Source organism: Pipistrellus kuhlii, unplaced genomic scaffold, assembly GCF_014108245.1.
Source record: "Pipistrellus kuhlii isolate mPipKuh1 unplaced genomic scaffold, mPipKuh1.p scaffold_m20_p_16, whole genome shotgun sequence".
In the NCBI taxonomy this organism is placed as follows: Eukaryota; Metazoa; Chordata; class Mammalia; order Chiroptera; family Vespertilionidae; genus Pipistrellus; species Pipistrellus kuhlii.
Window position 1 is genome coordinate 19,440,234 of NW_023425471.1, and position 11,075 is coordinate 19,451,308.

Below are 11,075 nucleotides of genomic sequence, written 5' to 3' on the forward strand. Positions count from 1 at the left end.
AATTTAGTGAAAAAAATATAGCTGTACTTCAAGCCAGAAACCCTAAGATATTATACCATGGCTGTATAAATCCTAGTTTTTCCTCAGTTATTTAGTAGTCAACCACATAAAAATAAAAATAAAAATATATTGATGAATATACAAAGACATAACACTTCTGCATTAGTTAATCATATTATCAAGATTGTTCTTGTTTGTTGAGCACCAAAGGAAACATATGTGGCAGTTATCAAATCACTTTGATGACTAAAAGTGACAGATTAGAAAATTCAAGCCTTAAAATGTATTTTAATCATTGATGTCTTTTTACATGTTCTATTTATTATTTATTTGTTTGTTTGTTTATATTTATTGTTGAAAGTATTACAGATGGTCCCTCTTTTTCCCCAATGACCCCGTCCACCCCCACCCACCACCACTGAGGCCTTCACCACATTATTGTCTGTGTCCAGGGGTTACGCATATATGTATATAGGTTCTTTGGTTAATCTCTTCATCCCTTTAAGCCCCTTCCCTCTGATATTAATCAGTCTCTTCCATATTTCTATGTATTTGAATCTATCATTTGTATATCTTTTTTCAAGAAATGCTTATTCATTTCTGAATTAGGTTATTTTTTTTATTATTTAGCATTAGAAGTCATTTTATGTATTATGGATATTAATCCATTACTAGATATATGATTTGTAAATGTTTTTTCTCACTCCATGAATTGTCCTTCCATTCTGTTGATAGTGCCCTTTGACACAGAAAAGGTTTTAATTTTTATAAAATCCAATGTACCTATTTTTTTTGTCTCTGCTATTGTATCATATCCAAGAAATCATCCCCAAATCTAGTACTTAGCTATCCTCCTATGTTTTGTTTTAAGAGTTTTATACTTTTTATTTTTTGAATACATTTTTTATGTAATTCTTGTACATGATGTAAAGGTCCATTCTTTTGCATGTGGATATTCTATTTTCCTAACATTATTTATTTAAAATAATGTCTTTTCCCTTGGTACTACTTTAAAAATATTTGACTATAAACTTGAGGGTTTATATCTATGTTCTTTATTACATTTCACTAGAAGCCTGGTGCACAAAATTCATACACTCAGAAAGGTCCTTCAGCCCAGCCTGTGCCTTCTTAAAGTCCGGGAGTCCTCAGGGAATGTCCGACTGCTGGCTTAGGCCCACTCTGCATGTTAGACATCCTTAGTGCTGCTGTGGAGGTGAGAGAGGCTACTACCACCACTGCTGCACTCACTAGCCATGAGCCCAGCTTCTGGCTAATCAGCACTCTTCCTATGGGAGCATACTGTCCACCAGGGGATAGCTCCTGCATTGAATGTCCACCCCCTGGTGGTCAGTGCACATCATAGTGACTGGTCATTCCACTGTTCAATTTGCATATTATCCTTTTATCGATATTATATAGGATATTGTCTTCAAATGGAGATGATTTTATTTTTGTCCTTCCAATTTAGATGCCTCTTTTTTCTTTTTCTTTGCCTTTTTACTTTGGCTTTTTGTAATTATTTTTTCATCTAATTAATAATGGTGAAAAAATCCATTCTTATTCTCTCAGAATTTTAAGTTAAATATTCTTAAAAAATTAAAATATATATGTATGTACCATAGATGGGCTTTCATATAAGAAACAAATGTAAACATTAAATTTAAAAAAATTTGTAGTTTTTATGAAAACTTATTTCAGTACAAGCATTTATAATTTGATAGGCAACTTAAGAAAAGGGAACAAGGCGAGGTTAGGTGCATTCCTGGCAGCATGGGTGGGCAAAGGGAAGGTGGAAGGCTGCACACAGAGGAGGCACTGATACCAAAAGCCAGCCAGAGGGAGGAGCAGCAGGCACAGCCTGTCCCAATGTTTCTAGGTCTCTGTAGATGTGAATCTGATGGAGCAGCCAGGGAAGGTGAGCAGCTCCCACAGAAGCAGCAGTAGGGGAGGCTCATCTGCTTGGGCCCTGAGGAAGCTGAATCACAGGTTCTCCTGAGGAAAGAAGAATGGACTATCTGGTGGAGAGGTTGTGACCTTTCATTCCCTTGCAATAAACTGGTCTCTGGAGATCACTGTAAAATTATAGTAGATGAAACATCTGCTCCAGTGTTGCTGGAAGATACCAACACTGATGGAATAGTAAGTAACCAGCTGAAGGTTGTTGAGAAGCAGACTTACTTGTCCTTGACAGGTAGAGATGTCATCTGTTTGGTGTACAGGAAGAATGAGCCAGAACACAATGTGGCATATCTTTATAGATCTTTAAATGAAAAACAAGGCATGGCACATGTCTCCTTTGAAGCTAAGAAAGAAAACATCTTCCACATAACTAAAGATATCTCAGGTGCAGGGCGAGGTGACTATCCTCAGGCATGCTTTAAGGAACTCCAGCCATTAACATCAATGTTGGTGTGGACGAAAAGAGCCACATGTTAATCTGATAAACTCAGGGGAGGCCTGCATGGCAGTCCTGCAAACTCAGAGACCTAAAATAACCACAAAAGATGGTTTGAAAATTAAATATTTAACTACAAACAGGTTATAGTGGGTAGTCATGTCCTAGACCAATATTTCACCTGACAAAGATCAACTTAGATCTTCTTTACTGAGCCCATTTGCCTTTTTGCCTCTAAGATAACATATCTATGAGATGTCTGGGTAACTTGTAACTTCCTTTTTACTCCTACCCCTCAGGGCACAACAAATGGCACCAAGGCATTCCCTCATTGTTATTGTCAGCAAGTTAATTGTCAACTGTTAATTACATTAAAGTATCCTGTATCCATCTCTGTAAAAGAAGCACATGTCCATCATTTAACTATTCACCCTATCCCAGAGGTTTCCCCGCTTTGCTCTGTCTCGCCTCCCTAATCTATCACCAATGAATTTCATGTAACTCATCTATGTCCCTTTCCTTTTATTTCAATGTATATAGATGTAACCCTGCATTCTCCGGAGCATTATTTCAATTCATTGAGGTTCAGCTTCCTGACATATGTCGACAGTTTGGCTCAAATAAATTCACAAAAATTATTTACAGGTTTCAATGTTTTTTTTTTCATTAACACTGGAAATCTTCCCCTCAGCCTCTACCTCTTCCATAGAGTCCACCTCAGGGCAAGCACTGCTGCCGCCACAACCTTTCACAGGGAGGGTTCAGGAATCTGGAGAAGGGGCTGCAACATAAACAGATACACTAGACAAGACATGTAAATTTGGAAGGCATGGGGAACCAAGCAGAAACATTCTCTCTAGTTTAGTGGCTCCTCAAATCTCCAGACCCATGGCTTTTTATTCACTAGAATATACACTTTGTCCTTTAGCAAAGCAAATAGACATCAATGGTAAGGTTTGGTAAACAATAAAGGATTATCAGTTGTTATGCCCAGACTTCGTGATCCCCAAGGACCACCAGGGAGCCTTGTCCGATGCAATAAACAAAAGAGCCTTTTCCATGCTAGCATGGGCTCTGTCCCACTCACGCCGTCAGCATGGTGGAAGAGAGAGCGAATTTCGTCCAGTCCAGGAGTTTTACTCCGGTCAGTGGTGATGTCACTGCCTAGGCTAACCCTGATTGGTTGGGTGAGGGCTAGGGTTCAGTTACAGAATGGAGGATAACTCCGCCCTGCCCAACAGTGGAGTCAGGAGCCCATCCTTGCCCCTCCCTGCCCTCTTACAGTGTAGGGCCCTGGTTGGCAAACTGCAGCTAGTGAGCCACATGTGGCTCTTTGGCCCCTTGAGTGTGGCTCTTCCACAAAACACCACAGCCTGGGCAAGTCTATTTTGAAGAAGTGGTATTAGAAAAAGTTTAAAAATTTGGCTCTCAAAAGAAATTTCAGTCATTATACTGTTGATATTTGGCTCTGTGGACTAATTAGTTTGCCAACCACTGGCTTAGGGGATTGCCTTTAGCTATTCAGCCAATAGCAGGGTAATACAATGCTTATTCTTAGCCCTGCTGAATATCAAAGTCCATCATCCTCCTGAGGACTTCTTGCATTTATTATGACCTGCTGGTCTTAGCCTCCAGCACACCGCCATCCAGCTCCACCTGCAGAGGTAAGGCCCTTTCCAGGAAATGGTGTGATCCATCATGACAAGTGATGAAACCTCCAAAGATCCCTTTATCTGTCCCAGACAGAGAAGGAGCATTACTTCCTTCATCAGAACTGCAAGATAGGGAGGGTCTGAAGCCCATGAAGGAGAAATGAGAGGAGACAAGGAAGCTGATCTGACCTGAACCTGCATTTGTTTGGTCACAGACCAGTTTAGGGACTCTCACAGTGTCAGACTACTGCCATGAAGTCATACAAGATGGAAGAAGACACTCACATGCATCATCTGCCAGGACCTGGGGCACAACTGTGTGAACCTGCATCCCTGAATGCATACCTTCTTCTCAGCCTGCTATTCGGGCTGGATGGAACACTCCACCTGCCGCTGTCTGGTGGAGCGGATTTGTAAAAACAACATCCTCAACAAGCAGGTGGAGGCATAGCTTCTCCAGCATCCAGACAATAGCTGTGTGAGGAAGATGTATGGAGCATGGCCACCAGGAGCAAGATAATGCAGAACATGCTTCAGCCCAAAGTCAGGATGTCTTTCTCAGATAAGGAGTACAGTTTGGAGGAGCTGTCAGATGTGGACAGCCAATCTTGGGATGTTAGCCAGCCTTGGTCTTATGCGGACAGTACCCCAGAAATGAAGGCAGGTGGTTTGGAGGGGCTTCCCAGTGAGCAGGGACCACCACAGGCCTTTGAGGACACATCACCAACTCCTGCCAGTCTCACAACAGCCCAGGATTATGTGTGTGCCCTGCAAGGAAGCCATGCCATATGCACCTGCTGCTCCTGGCCCATGCCCAACTAGAGGATTCAGCATGAACATGAACAGAAATCCCACATCACCCTCCAGCAGTGTACCCTCCACCTGCAGCCCTTCTGCCACTGTACTGGGGCTGTGACTGAATGGCTGCCTGGGTTGCCTGGCCCTCTTCTGTGCTCAATGTGGGCTTCAGGTGGCTCCACAGGATGCTGAGTAGCAACAACTAGGAATCTGACATCCTGAAGAATTAATTACCTGGTGGTTGGAGTTTTAAAGTGTTGGCTGAAAGCCTGGTGACCTTTCAGAGGGCAGTGTTCCACTGTCTGATTAAAGCCTCATGGAGAACACCCTACTGTGTTACTGCTGAGGCCTTCAAAGCTTCCTGGAGCTGCCTTAACAGTATCAGCAGAACACTCCCGCCTCCAGTTGCCAGTGGCTATAACATTCCCTTCTGAGGGCTATGGAGCCTCCACTGCTATACTCAGGTGAGGGCCCAACACACAATGAAATTCAATCAGATCTGTGAAGAGACAAGGTTCAAGGACTAAGTGTCTGAGGAGGCACCAAGATGGCTTGGGAGTATGAGGGTCAATGACAGCGTGTTTCAGGAAATATCAAATAAGAACATTTTAAGGGCATTTTACAGATCACCTCAGGGCATGCTGGGGTTCTCTGCATCAGGCACTCTGCTGTGATTTTTTTTTTTCTGGTGGAAGTGACCCTCCCAGTGAGGCTCCAGCTGCGGCCTAGGGTCCTGGCACATAACTTTCCTCTTAACTCTGGGCTGCCAAAAGTGCATCAGCCAGAACAGCCATAAGCTTTCAACTCCTGGGATGGTGCCAAGCAGGTTTGCTTTCCCACACCATGATTAAAATGGATGCATCTCTTCAAGAAAAGTTTCATGGGCCCTGACAGCATGGCTCAGTGGTTGAGCATGGCTCAGTTCCCAGTTAGGGCACATGCTCAGGCTGAGGGCTTGATCCCCAGTGTGAGGCATGCAGGAGACAGCAGATCAATAATTCTATCTCATCATTGATGTTTCTATCTCTTTCTTTCTCTCCCTTCCTCTCTGAAATCAATAAAACATCATAAAAAAAAAGTTTCACAGGAGAAAAAGGAAAGTTTGTCAGAAACATTCTGTTATTCAAGGAAAGGGAGCAAAGTTCACACCTATAGGCTGTGCAGTGCCCACTGGGAAAAGCTATAGCTCTTAGATACTTTAAAAAATAGGTTTGGTGCTGCCGAAACCGGGTTGGCTCAGTGGATAGAGCTTCAGCTTGCAGACTGAAAGGTCCCAGGTTCGATTCCAGTCAAGGGCATGTACCTTTGTTGCAGCACATCCCCAGTAGGGGATGTGTAAGAGGCAGCTGATCAATGTTTCTAACTCTCTATCCCTCTCTGTAAAAAATCAATAAAATATATTTTAAAAAATAAGTTTGGTGCTTATCTTCTAACTTAAATACCATGAAATGTGGCACAAATAATGTAATTTATAGTTTACAAGTTGACTAAAATTGTAGATTTTGAAAGAATGAACGTATGTTTTCATTTATTTAAAAATCAGCTATCCAAAACTGCTTACCCTGGGCACCTGACATTAAGCGCTTGGCACCCCTCCCAGGCCTGGGTAGATTAGTTTGCCACACCCCTACCCTGCCTGGAGCACAGTGCTGCTTCTTGCTGCTCCTCTATCACCATAGCTACAGGCCATATCCAGCTGTTCCCACATTCTTTATTCCTTCCTTGGGGCAGTGGCTATGAGTGGCCAAGGTACCAGGTGCAGGTCAGCTCTGGTGACACACCAATCCTTCTGGAGCACCCTTTTCTAGCCATGAACAGGAAGGGCCTTTGATTCACTAGTCCTTGCCCTCTCTTCCTGTGTTGGGTTTGTCCTGTCATCTGGAATAATACTTGAAATGTGGTTCTGTGTAAAAAGAAGAAAAAATGTGTTTTTTAATCTTTTGTTAAAATCACCTGTTGTATTTGTTTGCAAAATTGTAATTTTGTTGCTTCTCAGGATATGATTTTCAATTGTTGTCTTGCTCTTGATAAAGACCCTGAGAAGCAGCGCCCTATTTGTGGAAGAAGGCCTCCTTCCTGCATTCTAATAAACAAGCTGTGTCTATTTCTCTCTCCAGAAAAAAAAAAGAAAAGAAAAGAAACAGGAACAAGGTAATATGCTGGTTTGCCATTGCTATGATAACCTGCAGAGGCAGAGAGGCAGATAAAAACCTCACGTAAATTTTAATTCAGATGTCTGAGAATGAGGACAATACACACACACACACACACACACACACACACACACACACACCAAGAGGGTATAAAAAGGCTTATTACTTACATAACTGAGGATTCAGGGGAGGGCAGGCAGGGCAAACCTCTCAAGCAGTTCTGAAATGGCTTGAGATCAAGGAAAGAAGAGTTATCTGGGTGTTTATTTTGGCTAGGGGGTGAGTATGGCCAAGATAACAGTTCCCATATAGGAAGGATTTTCATAGTTTGAATCTCTTGCATTTGTCAAAGAAGGGAGAACCCAGGTTTTCTTGTCAGCTTTCCCAGATGCAAGACACATTTAGGAGATGAAGAGATGAGTCATAAAAACTGTCAGTAGTCACAGATTAAAAAAAAAATGGAGTCATTGGAACTGATTCTAGTGTTATACTTTTAACAAAAATACTGCTATAAATATTCTTGTATGCCTTTAAAAAAAACACATGTATATATTTCTGCTGAGTATATACTTGGAAGTGGATTACCTGGGTTATAGGGTATGTTTATGTTCCATTTTATTTTTTTACATTTTTTATTGATTTCAGAGAGAGGAAAAGAGAGGGAAGGAAAGATAGAAACATCTATGATGAGAATCATCAATCTGCTGCTCCTGGCTTGCCCCCTACTAAGGATCTAGCCCATAACCCAGCATGTGCCCTAACCTGGAATCAAACAGTGACCTCCTGGTTCATATGTTGACGCACAACCACTGAGTCACACCAGCTGGGCTGTGTTCCATTTAAGTAGACACAGTAGATACTTAAATGTGTTCCATTTAAGTATCCAATTTATAATGGATAAATTATTCAAAGAGGTTGTGCAGATTTACACTCACCTCCACAATGAAATTGAGTCCTGGATGCTCTACATATTCACCAATACTTGTTTTTTTCTTTCTTTTTAAGTTATTCATTCTATTTTTATTTATGAATATTAATATCTACTAAGGTACTTATCCTATGTTTATACCCCCAAAATTTTTATTAGTACTACTTATTATTCTTATTCACACCAGTATTATATTAAAGGCAAATTTTGAAAGAGATATCATTGTATTGGAAATGCCAAGACACTATGACTTGATATGAAGGCACTATAAATACAAATTAAACAAATACAGACCATAGAGATAACTCCAGTAACTGATTTCTGTGCTGCTTAGAGTTTTCTTGTCAAATTTCTCAAATATTCACACTCATGATTAGGTTCTAACAGTCACACTACTTTGAATTGTTCCTCCTTGGGGCTATTTAAATGCAAATGTCATTACCTCTGATTTAAGCAACTCTCAAAGCTCTGAAGTCAGACCTGCTCATCTGGCCATAAAGCAGCCCAAGCAAGCGCATCTGCCAAAGGGCAGGATTGCATATGGGCTCTTGTGCTTCCAGTGTCTGTATTTAGTTTGTGCCAGGAGCCTTTAGGACATAGGCCTTCAGTGTGGAACTTCTTGCATATCAGCGTCTCTTTGGTTGATTCAAGTTAAGCAAAGCTATTCATTTATAAACTAACATTTCATCCATTTTTCCATGAACCTATTGATCTGTTCTTAACCGAAATAAGATATACTGCAAGTGACAAAACGTAAATGGAGCAAAACCAATCGAGCTCTAAAATCTGCAGCCAGACTTGTTAAACATAAGCAGTTTCAGAAATGAAACATTTAACCACTTTTTAATAATCTGAAGCAGGAACTTCCTTGACACCAGAGGGGAGGCGAAGAGCCCTTCTGGAAAAAGTCCAGTAACCGTGTTTCAAGATTCTATATATCTGGTTGGTGACAAAGAAACCCAGCCTTAGTTTTTGGGTCACATTCTTTATGATCTCTATTCTCTTGCCTACATGGGCACTGAATTATCTGAAGATCCATTACCATATGGCTGATGGAAGGCCTATGTACTCAGTGTTTTCATTGGAGCCTAGAATAATAAAGCTAGAAATTTTGGAGTATTTTCTAAGGTTGTCAAACATTATAAATGTTGGTAAATCTTAAGTGTGTTATGTACATGAATAACAGTTCTTAAATATTTTCTCTTCATTATAGAATACTAAACTCTTGGGAGACTCCTTTTTAAGTATAAAATACCACAATGCCTTTATGTAAATGTTGACTGCAGCTAAAAATATGTTCCACTTTTAACAAGACAAAGTAGTAATATTTGGGCACTTTTCAAGAAAGAATTAGAAAACAAGGCCAATGATTCTGATGGAAAGACGTGATACTTGTTAGTGTCATTGAAGGAGGAATGCACAAGGCCAAAAGGGTTAAAGAATTATAAATTTATTGTTACATCTGCTAGCAGAAGGGCTGAGACCAAAATGGCATCATCAGGGCAGAGTAGGGGGAGCAGGATATTTATGCTTCTTGTAAAGGTCAGTCAGAGTAACTGGTGGGACCAAGTGCTGGTGGGGGCCAGGTGTAGGTGGTCGACTAGAAACTGGTGGCTTATTGGAACCCAAAGGCTGTTAATCATGAGACCTATAATGAGAATAACTGGAAAATCGCCGGGAGGGCTGAGAGCCCCAAGTGGGGCTTAATGGACACATGAATGTGCCTAACAATACTATCTAATGACCAAGACTGCTTTAACATTTCCATTAGCTTGACTAAACTTTAGACAGGTTTCTTCTTGATTATAGACCCCTGATCTCCCTTTCTTAGAGTATTTGCTTCAGAAAACTAGGAATTATTTTCTTGCTGAAATTTATGTAAATCTTCTCCCAGCTTCACTCCAGTTTTACAACCCCCAAAATACCTTGCTCAAGGATCTAAGAATCATTTTTTGAAATGTAAATACCAAAAATGATAGAATGAGATCGCCCCTACATCCCAGATTCTTTTGAAAGGTAGGAACCTAACTTCAATAGGGGTCAATCAGCAAACAAAGATGGCCTAATCATAGTGAAGAACATTTACAAACTCAGGAATAACTCAAGTTTGTTCCACACATACCATTGATCAAGTTCCTCCCTAAAATCCTCTAGTACTTTTCTACTAGCTCTTCCCAGTATTTAAAAAGCTCTCCTACCTTTTATTTCAGCAGGTTTGAGTTCAATCTCTCTCTCTTATTTCAATAGCCTAAGTACAGACTTCATTGCCTGTTTAACTTTGGTGACATTTTGGCTTCAACACTACATAATGATGGAGATGATAGCTTAATTCTAAAATTGTCATCTCATCTCACCTTCTCAGTAAATATTTACTGAAGAGATGCAGAAAGACATAACCTTTTCTTGACATGTATAATATTCTAGACAATGTGTTACCCATATTATTTCATTTATTCCTCCAAATTAGGGTAACCAATTGACTCCAAATTAGGGTAACTAATTTGATCAGAACTAAAGAATTTCCCAGGACATGGGACTCTGTTCTAAAATCAGGAAAGTCCCAGGCAAACCAAGATAGTTGGTTACATTACTCCCACTGTGGCATTGTATTATGCATTACCACCTGATTTGGGAAGTTTAGGAATATTAAGTAGCCTGGTGATACAATCTGGTTTCATGATCTGAGTCTTATGCTCCCAAGGTCTAGTCCAATTTCTGAGCATTTAATATGTTTGAAACATTGTTGATGATGACACTGGAATTACAAAGACATGAATAACATGTTTCACCATCAAGGAGATTACATGATGAAATGGCAAGTGTTACAAGATCCCACATAATATAAGTTGAAATGAGGATGCAATCATTTCTCTGTGAAATACTGGAACTACTTCAGAAAAAAAATGGTTTTTAGACCTGATACGAATAAATGATGCAATAAGGAGTCTTTTGGAAGGCTCCAGATAAATCCTAAAACCTGTTGGCAATAGTATGTTGTGGAAATAAGTGAAGACCACCCCAATGAGAATATACAGAGGCTATTTATTCAGAGCGTACAAGGAGGTCAGCCATCATCACTTGCATTTGGCAGGGACTCAAAAGCAGGTAGGAGAGCTGAAAATCTTTTTAGTTTACAAAAAGAAAGG

The 11,075-nt window shown here is 40.4% G+C and overlaps 1 pseudogene; it reads left to right on the forward strand.

Moving 5' to 3' along the window:
• Positions 1-1,773: 1,773 nt before the first annotated feature.
• On the forward strand, positions 1,774-5,524 carry LOC118720204 (annotated as a pseudogene).
• The last annotated feature ends 5,551 nt before the right edge of the window (positions 5,525-11,075 follow it).